The sequence below is a fragment of the Oratosquilla oratoria genome, chromosome 40 (assembly GCF_046742065.1).
Source record: "Oratosquilla oratoria isolate Oo_2021 chromosome 40, ASM4674206v1, whole genome shotgun sequence".
NCBI lineage: Eukaryota > Metazoa > Arthropoda > Malacostraca > Stomatopoda > Squillidae > Oratosquilla > Oratosquilla oratoria.
In genome coordinates this window covers 26,416,716-26,429,212 of record NC_134816.1, presented here as the reverse complement: position 1 = coordinate 26,429,212, position 12,497 = coordinate 26,416,716, and the positions used below count along the sequence as shown (strand labels likewise).

The 12,497-nt window shown below is 38.9% G+C and overlaps 1 protein-coding gene across 1 annotated transcript in view; it reads right to left on the bottom strand.

Moving 5' to 3' along the window:
* LOC143020715 (uncharacterized) overlaps window positions 1-5,529 on the bottom strand; it is a 47,900-nt gene extending 42,371 nt beyond the window's left edge. The window contains exon 1 of the mRNA XM_076177401.1: window positions 5,446-5,529. The gene's annotated coding sequence lies outside the window, so the exon portion shown is untranslated. The remainder of the gene's footprint in view (window positions 1-5,445) is intronic.
* Window positions 5,530-12,497: the final 6,968 nt, after the last annotated feature.

The following is a 12,497-nucleotide window of genomic DNA, read 5'->3' as shown; positions in this document are numbered from 1 at the left end:
CTTTTAGTTTCCTTATGTTCCTTTGTTTATATATTTATTTACTTCTGTTTTTATTTTTCTTATCTATCGATTCATCTAATTATCTATCTACGCGAGTTTCTTTGATACTTATTAATTTTCTTTATTTGTTCTTCTTGTATTCTTGTATTGTTGTTTTTATTCATGTTTCATCTTAGTTCTTTTATTTCTATCAAAAGTCATGGCAACTACCAATTGCATACAATTTGTTTTATCTTATTCCATTCGTTTTTTTTCGTGTTTTTTTTTCTCATCCTATTCTATCCTGCTTATAGCTTTGGGATTTTCCTTCCATCTCTCTCAATCAACACCAGATCAGCAAAGAATAATATATATATATATATATATACATATATATATATATATATATATATATATATATATATATGTATATATATATATTCTATTTAGGTAATCGAACTCAAAAGTGGAAATTCTCTGATTTTAGACGATAGACCCACAAAAACTGAAGCCAGTTTTTTCCTTGTTTGTCTTTGTCTTTATTTATTTATTTAGTTTTCTTGCATTTACTTTGATTCTGAGAGTCCCAGCCTGATGAATAACGAAGCCAATGAAAACATAAGTGCATCCGACCCAAAGCCCCACTGAGATGACGTCATCGACGGATGTAGACGACGTGACGTCACAGAAAGAGATCCTGACTGGCCGGCCCAATGGGGCCAAGATTAAATATAGGATTGCGACATCTATTATTACTACTACTATTACTATTCCCACTGCCACTATCATCACTACACACACACACACACACACGCACACACACACACACACACACACACACACACACACACACACACACACACACACACACACACACACACACACACACACACACACAGGAGATTTTTAAATGTTTTTTAGATGAAATGTCTGAGAAGTATGACAGAGGTTACAAGGTTGGATAGAGTGAGAGACGAGGAGGCAAGGAGGAAAGCGGGGATGAAAAAGGAAATAGCAGATAGGGATGATGAATGAGTATTGTGATGGTTTGGACACAAAGTAAAAAGAAACGTCGGCAGGTCAAAGGTAACGAAGAAAATACAAAACAAATTATGACAGAAATAGGCAAATTGTCAAACTCATTCATATAATGGAACAAGACGATGAATGGAAGGGTCTGGTAAAGATGACAACAAAAATGTTTGAGTGATGATACATGGGTAAGAGAAATTGTCGATAAAAAGATAAATATCCTCGTAATTTTCACTTGTTGGAAAAGTGGAAACAAAGAAAAGCTACAAGGAAATTGTACAAATAATGAAGGACACTAAGGACAGCGTCCATAATAAAATAAAATTAAATCAGGTTAGGCAAAACTGTACAAAGTTGTCTCCAATTAAGACATAAAAAAACAAACGAAGTGTAGTGAAAGAGATAAATAGTATACTACCCCTTCTCTTCTTAATGCTGGCCTGTATCACTTCTTTGTATATATATATATATATATATATATATATATATATATATACATATATATATATATATATATATACATATATATATATATATATATATGTGTGTGTGTGTGTATATATATATGTATGATAATATATATATATATATATATATATATATATATATATCCATTTTCGCCTCCTCCCGTGATAGGGGAAAAAAGAATACTGCCACCGAGTTTTCCCACTCGGGTCGTAAAGACGGCTAAAATGGGAGAGAATGATGGGACTAGGCAACCTGCTCTCTGTAACCCTAAGGTATACATTCTGTATGCATGTATATATATATATGTATGTATGTAACGCTCGTGGGGTCCTGTCTCCTATTCTCTAATTTCCTAACATGTCTAGCCTCTAATTTATCTATAGTTCAAACTTAATCTATATCCTTGATTTCCAATTATCATACTTAGATTTAAACTCATGTATGTGTATATACAGTATATGTACGTACGTATGTATGTATGTACACATGTATACATTATATACATAGATGCATGAGAGAAATTCGCCAGTGACAGCGACATTAATCTGATATTTCTTTATGACAGTCGCATGTAGGATTCGAACCCATTGCTCTGTGAAGGTACTTTTATGGTGACCGAAAGCAGTGGGTTCGAATCCTACATGCGACTGTCATAAAAATTACCATAGATTCATATATGAAAGTGAAAGCGTGGGGCCTTGAGGATCTGCTGCAGGGGAAGATACGGATTTCACCGCGAGCTGTGATCTTGTACAGATTCCAACATAGCCTCACTGCACGCCACGTGGACGGCGCGACCTAACCTCACCATCTCCCGCATCTTCCCCTTGGGGATCGCCATTGGCTATCCTGACCCAATCAAATGCGATTGTGCTCCGCGGGTGTCTCGCCTACCTGCGGTATAAATATGGGCGTTAGGCCGCATGTAAAGCAGATCAAGCCCGCCCAGTTTATGACTTATCTTTCTTGTCTCCATTGCCTAAACCTAGTGCAGCTTCATGCGCGACACCGAATTGTAATACTGATGTACTGCTCCTCTGACTTGAACAATTGCTGCACACCTCCCGGAGGTCGAACCAGGTGAAGTGAACTGTACCTTGGGTCAGTTCGTATTTCAGTGACTATAATCCCGAGTTCCTCTCAGTGTTGCAATGCTTTGTGGAGGTAAAGATAAAAGATCCTGTAGCACCTGTTGACTTAAGATCAACAAGAGATCTGTAGGAAACCAGTGATTGTTTCTGGAAGGCTAAGGTGACCATACCATGTTATATATCTATATATAGATATATATATATATATATATATATAGATATATATATATATATATGTATATACATACATATATATATATATGTATACACACACACACATATATGTACATATATATATTTCGCAGAAAACCACCCGGGAAATAAGATACTATGATCCGAACGTTATGACAATGGATAGGAACATATATACAGAAAAGTGAATTGTGTTGCAATATACATATATATATATACATATATACAAATACATACATATATGTATACAGGTATATATATATATATATATATATATATATATATATATATATATATATATATATATATTAGAACAGTTTAGGAAAGTCAGAACGCTTAGAAGACAACAACAAACGCGACACATGCACTCACACAATAATCAAATAAAAGACTCTATAAACACATAACCGAAGCTATTTTTACAAAGCACAGACGAAGTGCGTGTGATGTAATACCATTTTAATACTACAAGAAAAAAGAATAAAGATATTCTGTCGGACTTAAGAGTACGAGTCTCTCTCTATTACAAGACTCGAACCTCGACAAGGGTACCACGAAATTTGTAAAGAGTTCCTCAAAGACGCTCTGGAAAGACGAAGAGTGCAGGACTCCAACCTAACCGAGGTCTTCAAATGAGTCGACGGCTTTAACAAGAGTGATGGAGGCAAGGTCATCATATTAAGACAGCAGGGCAGGACTTGGAGTAATGGGTTGAAATTGGACAAATTTATGTTCAAGAAGGAAATAGGAAAGAACTGGTTTACCAATAGAAAGGTTAACTTTGGGAATGACTTGGTAATCACGTAGTGATCGCTGAAGCAATTGGTTGTTTTAAGGGAAGATTAGACAACTACATGGACAGCAGTGACAGATGGCAATGGAGTTGGAACTGGATAGTATAGGCCTTATGGTCTCTTGCAGTCTCATCCATTCATATGTTGATGAAGAATCGTGGGTACTCGGAGGTAAATTAGTAGTTATATCAGCGGAACCATATTTCACTAAAAAGAATATATATATATATATTCTTTTTTTCTCTCTCTCAAGTTCTGAAGAGACCAAGAGAGAGAGAGAGAGAGAGAGAGAGAGAGAGAGAGAGAGAGAGAGAGAGAGAGAGAGAGAGAGAGAGAGAGAGAGAGAAGGAGCAGAAAAGTGAGAGAACAAAGACTGGAATCTTTATGATAGATAGATAATGTTTTTCCCTTTTCCGTCATATTGACAAATTCGTTTATTCTCAAGAGAATAAAGGCTAAATTCCACAAAATACAAACAGTAAAACATAAAAGTCCACACTAAAACACATTATGACAGGAACGCCCCCACGCGCTCGCCCTCTGGTGTCCTAAGAGACGTAATGCCCACCAAGGTTCTCTTTCTGTGACGTCACGTCGTCTACAACCGTCACACTGGAACAGTTCCAGGGATGTGTGGAATGTTAAAACAAATATATGTAAATAAATAAATAGACAAATAATTTAATAAATAAATAAATTTATTTATATATAAATGAACAGATCAATAGAAAAATAAATAGATAAATACGTGAAGGAATTAATCAATTAATTAATCAATAAAATGCTGGAACCATGCCCAGAAATGATCCAATTACTGTTATTTGCGCACGCGCGCGTGCGTGTGTATGAGAGAGAGCGCATGCATGTTTTTCTAGCGACAAATGTGCATTATCTCAAATATTTGTAACATACGACTTGATCGCAAATTTCATTATCACTGAAGAGTTAACTCGCCTGCCCCGACATAACTAATCAAAGTCAGGGGACAACTAAGATTAAATATACAACAACATCAAGACTCACTAGTCTGATCGCTTACCAGTAGCTTGGGAAGTTGCACAATTTGCCCAGAACGGCACAATATGACGTAGCTTCCCAAAGATAAATCAAATGCGTGTGTGTGCGTGCGTGTGTGTGTGTGTGTGTGTGTGTGTGTGTGTGTGTGTGTGTGTGTGTGTGTGTGTGTGTGTGTATGAAAGAGAGAGAGAGAGATAATAGAGAGACGGGAGAAAGTGAACGAGAGTGAGAGAGATAATAGAGAGACGGGAGAGAGAGAGAATGAAAGAGAGTGAGTGAGAGAGAGAGAGAATGAAAGAGAGAGAGAGATAATAGAGACGGGAGAGAGTGAACGAGAGGGAGAGAGAGAGAGAGAGAGAGAGAGAGAGAGAGAGAGAGAGAGAGAGAGAGAGAGAGAGAGAGAGAGAGAGAGAGAGAGAGAGAATGAAAGAGAGAGAGAGAAAGAGATTCACCACGATCTTGGATCACATGTTGGGCTCGTGATCGACAACTATTATTTTTCCCGTATGAGAGCTCGGTTCATGTATACCCCGGTCTATGGGTAACACTGTGACCTTACACACAACTCCTTGCATGTGTGTGTGTGTGTGTGTGTGTGTGTGTGTGTGTGTGTGTGTGTGTGTGTGTGTGTGTGTGTGTGTGTGTGTGTGTGTGTGTGTGTGTGTGTGTGTGTGTGTGTGTGTGTGTGTGTGTGTGTGTGTGTGTGTGTAAAAACAATCCTACTAACAACGCCAATACACTTCACACACAAACTTTCCACCGTTTCACCAAATCAACACGAGTCTGTCTTGGGGTGACAGACAGGCAGACAGACAGACCCGCACAGACACAGATATCCACAGACAAACACAGACAGGTATGGGGGTACTCACATTACACCGCCACGTGTCAACTGATCTGCATCCACAGACCCACTGAGCGAGAGGGAACAGACTTCAGGACTTCAGGTAGCGAGTGTCGTCGACTACCCTCTCTCCCTCCCTCCCTCCATCTCAGCCCTCCATCCCACATATCCTCTCCTCTTTCTATCATTTACCTCTTCCGTTTCTCCTCCTCCTCCTCCTCGCCCTCCCCTTCTTCTTCCTCCTCTAGGTCGTTCTTCTCTCCTCTTCCCGATTCTTTCCTCTCCCTTCCTCCTCTTCTTCCTCCCACTTTCGTTCCTCTCCTTCATTATCATCATCATCATCATCATTATCATTCAAAATGCCCTTCCCCTCTCCCTGCTCTTACTCAGCCAAATCTGCCCTTCGTTTGTCTGAACTCAGCATAACGGTGGTGTAGAAGGAATTAAAGGAGGAGGAGGAGGAGGAGGAGGAGGAGAAAGAAGAGGAAGAAGAAGAAAGAAGAAAAAGAGGAAAAACGAGAAGTAGAAGATGAAGAAGAAAAATTAAGTAAGGAAGAACGAGAAGATGAAGATAATGAAGAAGAAGAGGAAGATGAGGAAAAAGAAGAAAAGAAAAAGAAAGAAGAAAAAGTAGAAGAGGAAGAAGAATAATAAAGAGGGAGAATGAGGAGAAGAAGAAGTAGAAGGAAAAATGAGAAGAGGAAGAAGAAGAAGAACAACAACAACAAGGAAGAAGAAAAAGAGGAAGTATGAGAAGAGGAAGAAAAGTAGAAGAAGGAAGAAGGAGGAGGAAACCCGACAAGAAGAAGAAGAAAAAGAGGAAGAACAAGATTAAGAAGAAAAAAGAAAATGAGGAAAAACGAGAAGAAGAAGAAGAAGAAAAGAGGAAGTAGAAGAAGGAGAAGGAAAAAAGGAAGAAGAATAAGAAATATAGGAAGAAGGAGAAGAAAAAGGGGAAGAAGAAGAAGAAATATAGGAAGAAGAAGAAAAGAGGAAGAAGAATAAGAAGAGGAAGAAAAGGGGAAAGAAGAAGAAGAAGAAAGAGGAGAAGAAGAAAAGTAAAAGAGGAAGAAAAAGAAAAAGAGGAGAGAAGAAAAAGTAAAAGAGGAAGAAGAAGAAAGAAGAAAAAGAAAAAGAGGAAGAAGGAGAAAAGGAAGAAGATGGAGAAAAAGAAGAAGAAAAAGAGAAAGAACGAGAAGAAGAAAGATAAAGAGAAGGAGAAAAGGAAAAAAGAGGTAGAATACGAACAGAAAGAAGAGGAGGAGGAAAAGGGAAAGAAGGTTTGAAAAGGTGGAATAGGAGAAGAAGGCGAAAGAGAAGGAAGAGGAAGAGGAGGAGGAAGAGGAGGAGGAGGACGAGTAGGAGGAGGAGAAACTGAATGGCAATGATGAGCAGGAAGAGAGAAGTAGGAAAAGGAAGAGGAGGAGGAGGAAGAGGAGGAGGAGGAAGAGGAGGAGGAGAAGGTAATGGTTGTTGCTGGACAGGAAGCAGACCAACAGCCAAATATCGGGACTGTGTTCTCCCGTTGTGCATCGATTAGTGGATTGTGTGATTCACCATGGTCTTGGACCACGTGCTGGACTCGTGATCAACAGATATTTTCCCCTCCAGATAAGAGCTTAAGTTCATATATATATACCCGATCTATGGGCAACTCCTTCTCCACGAGTGTGTGTGTGTGTGTGTGTGTGTGTGTTTACCTACTTGTACCTTACGGAAAGGGGAGCTACGCTCGTGGTGTCCCGTCTTTGTATTTCGCAGTGCCCAGTTTGTTCTTAAATTCATGTATAGTTTTTGCATACACTATTGTTTCGTCCAGCTTGTTCCAGATTCACCTTCGTCTTTGGATCATGTGTTGGACTCGTGATCGACAGCTATTCCCCTCCCGGAAGAGAGCTCAGAGCTCGTATGACCGATCTATAGGTAATGCTTTGACCTTACACGCACAAACACCCCCAACTCCCCGCCCACGAGAATTGGAGCAACGACTCCAAGCGCAGCGATATTTAAATTATTTTCAGCCCTGGGCAGGATTCGAATCCGGACCGCCGTAGTGATAGTTTGGGACCCTACCAACCGCGCCACCAAAGGTGTGTGTGTGTGTGTGTGTGTGTGTGTGTGTGTGTGTGCGTGTGTGTGTTGTCTGGTCATCAAAATGTAAAAGGGAGATTAAGACTGGATGAAAGTTACAAAGAGAAGAGAAATACTGGAAATAGTTGAGTTGAGTAAAAAGGGCTAAGAAGACACATTCCAGTCAAAATATAAGAATGGAAGAGACCATAAGGCCTACACTAGGCAGTTCCATGTCCATTACCACCTATCATCCCCATCCATAAAGTTATTCGATCTTCTCCTAAAACAGCTAATTGTTTCAGTGATCAACTACAGTTTTCCAAACTCTATTCCATCCATCAACCACTCTGGGGGAAACGAAAGTAGAAATGGAATGAATGTGTTTCAAAGAGGAGGTATCAAAGGGTGGAAAGACGGTTTGTGGAATGAGGGGAGTGGGTGGGGATTGAAGAAAGGCAAGGGAATGAATTGTGGAATGACCTGGGCGCGTTCCTAGGTGCGTTCCGCTGTAGTTTTGCCGCGGTTAGCGCTCCAAAAATATTCAAGCAATATAGGTGCCGGTATAGTATGTAGCCTACGAAAAAATTATTTTGTACAGTATGTGGCCTACCGGATTTTTATTTCGGTGTGAACCTGTCTCTTAAGCTTTAATAGTTTGGGAGCGCTAACCGCGGCCAAACTACAGCGGAACGCACCGAGGAACGCGCCCAGCTCTGGAAGCTAATCTCAAGGGAGGTCAACGGACCATCGAAGGTGCAGTGGGGTGGGTGGTCTGATAAAATTAGAGCTGTGGGGACCCCCAAAAAATTTAGGGGGGGCCATGGGCTGTCGTTAAAAATTATACATTTCTATATAATGTAGTCTAATGGTGTAAGTTAAGCATACCACAAAATTCTATCAAATATAAGATTTGGATTGTGAACTTTGTAATAAAGCAAAATATTTTTCTTCGTCAACATTTTATTGTTTCTTTTCCTCTTCTTGTGGGGGAGGATATGACCGAGGAACTGCACGAATGTTCAGAATTCATGAAGGGGGGTGAAAGGGGTGAAAAGGTTGACAACCACTACTTTTAAGTGAATGCAAAGGATTACAAAGGAGGATCATGGCGACAGGAGACCTTTTGGTCCATAACTAGGTCGGATGAAAAAAATATAATAATGATAATTAAATAAATGAATAATATAAAGAATAATAAATGAAATAAAAAATAAATTTATGGGTAAAGTTAAATAATAAACAAACAGGTAAATAGTAAATAATAATAAATTGACAGATAACTAATAACAAATGATAATCAAGCAAATAACAATAAACAGACAAATAATAACAAACATATATATAAACAAATAATATAAAATGAATGGCAGGCATTACAGCATCTTGCTTTGGCGTTTATCTAATTGAATCTTAAAGTTTCAAACTGAATTGCATTGCACTGTCTCTGCAGGAAGTTTATTCCATTCATTTTGAAAAAACCGAAGTGACTGTTAAGAGGTAAATCAGGTACAGAGGAGAGGGTAAAGGGAATAGATGAACACATGTTCATAGAAGAGGAAGTTATGGGAAGGAGATGGTCATGGTTTATTCCCAGGCATTGATGAACAAAGACAACAGGAAGTAGTGTGATATGCTATGACCTCTCTCACCCATTTATGACTAGATTCATTGTGAAACAACTGGTTTGCTCTATTTTCGTTGCAATTTGGAAGTGGGTAGAAACAACTTCACCAACCGTGTAGTTAATGAATGGAATAAACTTCCTGCAGTGTAGTTTAGTTTGAAGCTTTAAAATTTGTTTAGACAAACATCTAAGCAAGATGCTATAATGACTGCTATTCATTTTATATTGTTTGTTATTGTCTGTTTATAATTTGCTTTATTATTATTATTATTTGTCATTTTATTATTATCTACTATTTACCTGTTTGTTTATTTAACTATACCTATGCATTTATTCTATATTATTATAATTATGATTTTTTCATTTATTTATTATTATATTTTTTTTGCATCCAACCTAGTTATGGACCAATATAACCTGCAATCAGGTGAATCATATCCCCAGATTTTCTTCCAATTCTGTTGGTCATTTTTACTTCTATCTGGAATTGCCTCGTAGTGCAGGTGCTCAGCCTTGGAAGTCAACCCAAGATCTCTCATACTTCCTTCCCTTTTACACAGAAGGAGAGTTGATATCCTGCCACTACAAGAGACAACCCACAATGGAGGAGATGAAGATGACGCCCAAAGAATTCATGTCTGAGGCAAATAGATCAAACATGTTGAGAATTGTTTGGAGTGTGAAGGGTGGTTGCATGGAAGCTTGCTCAGACCTTGGGGACTGGTGCTGGCAAGTGATTGAAGCAATGCATTCCCTCGCATACATCCTCCAGTTGACGTATGATTACTGTACTGATTTTCTTTTTCCTTTGCCTACCATACGATGACATGGAAACAGACCCACACTAACACAATACACACAACAACCTTTTTTATGGAAAATTCTATCAAAAGGTCTGAAGACACTGATGACTACTCTGGGAGTGTTGGGTTTCCAATTAGTGAAACTCGAGGCAACAGTTACCATTTGGTAGCACTTAGTAGCAGCAAGGCATAATTCTCAGATTCCAAAAAATTCAGATTACTTTGTATTATCATTATTTAAAAACAATATTAAATAATAAGCTGTAGTGGTATGAGATGACAGGAGAATGGCTGTGATGGAAAAGTAGAATGATAAGAATGTTGCAAAGGAGAAATACAAGTAGCACTGGAAGAGATGAAAGCTGGAAAGATGCCTGGAATTGCTGGCTGGCATGAGGAATGTCTGATAAGAGGGTGTAGTAGTAACAAGGGAGTGGCTGGTGAGATTGTTCAATTCGTGTGTATGAGAGAGAACTGGCCTGTTGAGCTGGAGTGCATGCATATACAAGAGGGTGGGAGACAAGTATAAATGCAGTAGTTTTAGAAGGATCAGTCTGTTGGCTGTGGCCAGTAAGGTGTATGGGTGTGTGCCAATTGAGAGGAGAGGAACCAAAGAATCAAGGGAGTGAAGGGGAAACAGAAGTAGAAAGGGGCATGCAGACCAAATGTTTGAGAAAAATATCTATCAAAGGGAAAGGGGGTTTTTGGCCTTTCATGGATTTGGAGAAGGCTTATATCAGGGATAATAGAGAAGCTTTATGGGATGTGTTAAAGGAATATTGTGAGAGGGGGAAGTTTGTTGAGGGCAGTCAAGAAATTTTACATTATTAGAAGGGTATATGTGCAGGTCGAGAATAGAGATCAGGGTTATGTTATGGTGCCATGGGTTTGCAACATGAAAGCCCTGTTATTGAATGACTGCTCTTTGGACATAAGAATAGGGGTGAGACTGCAAGAGACCATAAGGCCTACACTAAGTAGTTTCATGTCCCTTACCACTATCATCCCCATCCATAGTCATCTAACCTTCTCTTAAGACAACCAATAGTTTTAGTGCTCACTATATGGTTACTAAGTCTATTCCGTCCATTAACCACTCTGTTTGAAAACCAGTTCTTGCCTATTTCTATATTAAATCTAAATTTGTCCAATTTAAATCCATTACTGCAAGTCTTGACCTACTGTTTTAATTAATATGATGACATATATTATTATGACTGACACTCTGCCTTTGGAAAATGGAGGTCCTATTCCATGCAGCCCCAAACACAACCAGGACCCAGCCAAACATCACCATCAAATGATTCTAACCAAAGTGTGTGGGAACTTCAAGTAGTGTAATATCTGAAAACAGGTTGTTGAATAAAGAGATTACCTGCAGAATTCAGATGGCCAGTCAAGTCCTTGGGATGAAGATCTTCCAGCAAAACAGTGTCAGACTTGTCTCCAAATCTTACAAAACTATAGCCTTTCTCACTACTGTATGGAAATGAAACATGGACACTTGTATTGTGGTCATATTAAAGCAGATGGAACAGTTTCACATGAGATCACTGCATCCATATGCAATTGGTGTTTGCTGGCTTATCTATAAAGAGAAACACCATGCGAGGACAAAAACTTTATTAGTACATTTTGCTTGTTACAAAGTTGTAACGAACAAAACATACTGATGAAGGGTAGTGTTTCTTTTTATCACTGCACCTATTGGCAGGATAGAATTGCAAACTAGAAAGTGTTTGACACAGCTGGCTCAACAAGCACCAAGTCTATGCTGTCAAAGCTCCAGACATGCTGGACTGCCCAAGTCATCAGAATGGATACCAACTGCATACCAAGAGAGCTACTAGAAGTTGAACTCAGATAGGGTTCACATGGACAAAGAAAGCCCAAAATAGTGTGTAAAGACACTCTAAAAGAACATAAGAATAGAGGCGAGTGCAAGAGACCATAAGGACTATATTAGGCAATTCCATGCCCCTTACCACCTTTCATTCCCATCCATAAACATATTTAATCTTCTCTTAAAATAATCAACAGTTTCAGCATTCACTATGTGGTTACTAAGCCTGTTACTTATTTCTCCTTGTAGGGGGGAAAAAGCCCTTGGTATATGCATGTATGCAAGTCTATTACTTTCATTAATCACTGTTAGTAAACCAGTTCTTGCCTATTTTCTCCTTACACCTCAAATCTTCAAACAGATCAGCATTCAGCCACATGAGCTGGGATCCTCTACTGCAGAGACCACCACTGAGATCGATCCCCTCCAGATTGACAACTACCCTCAAAGAGTCCTGAACCCAAATCTAGACATCTGATTTCCACTGTGTTCACCAATGGTCAACTGGAAGCAAACCCTGCATTAGCAATAAAAAGTTCTTGAAGTGCTAGTACCTTTTGTATTTACCTAGTTGTATTATACGGGAAGGGAGCTATGCTCGTGGTGGCCCGTCTTTGTATCTTTCAGCATCAAGTTTTTTATTAAAATCTTGAATAGTGTTTGCACACACTGTTTCTTTATCTAATTTATTCCAGGTATCCAGTACCCTATGTGGGAAGCTAATTTTTTTTCAGATC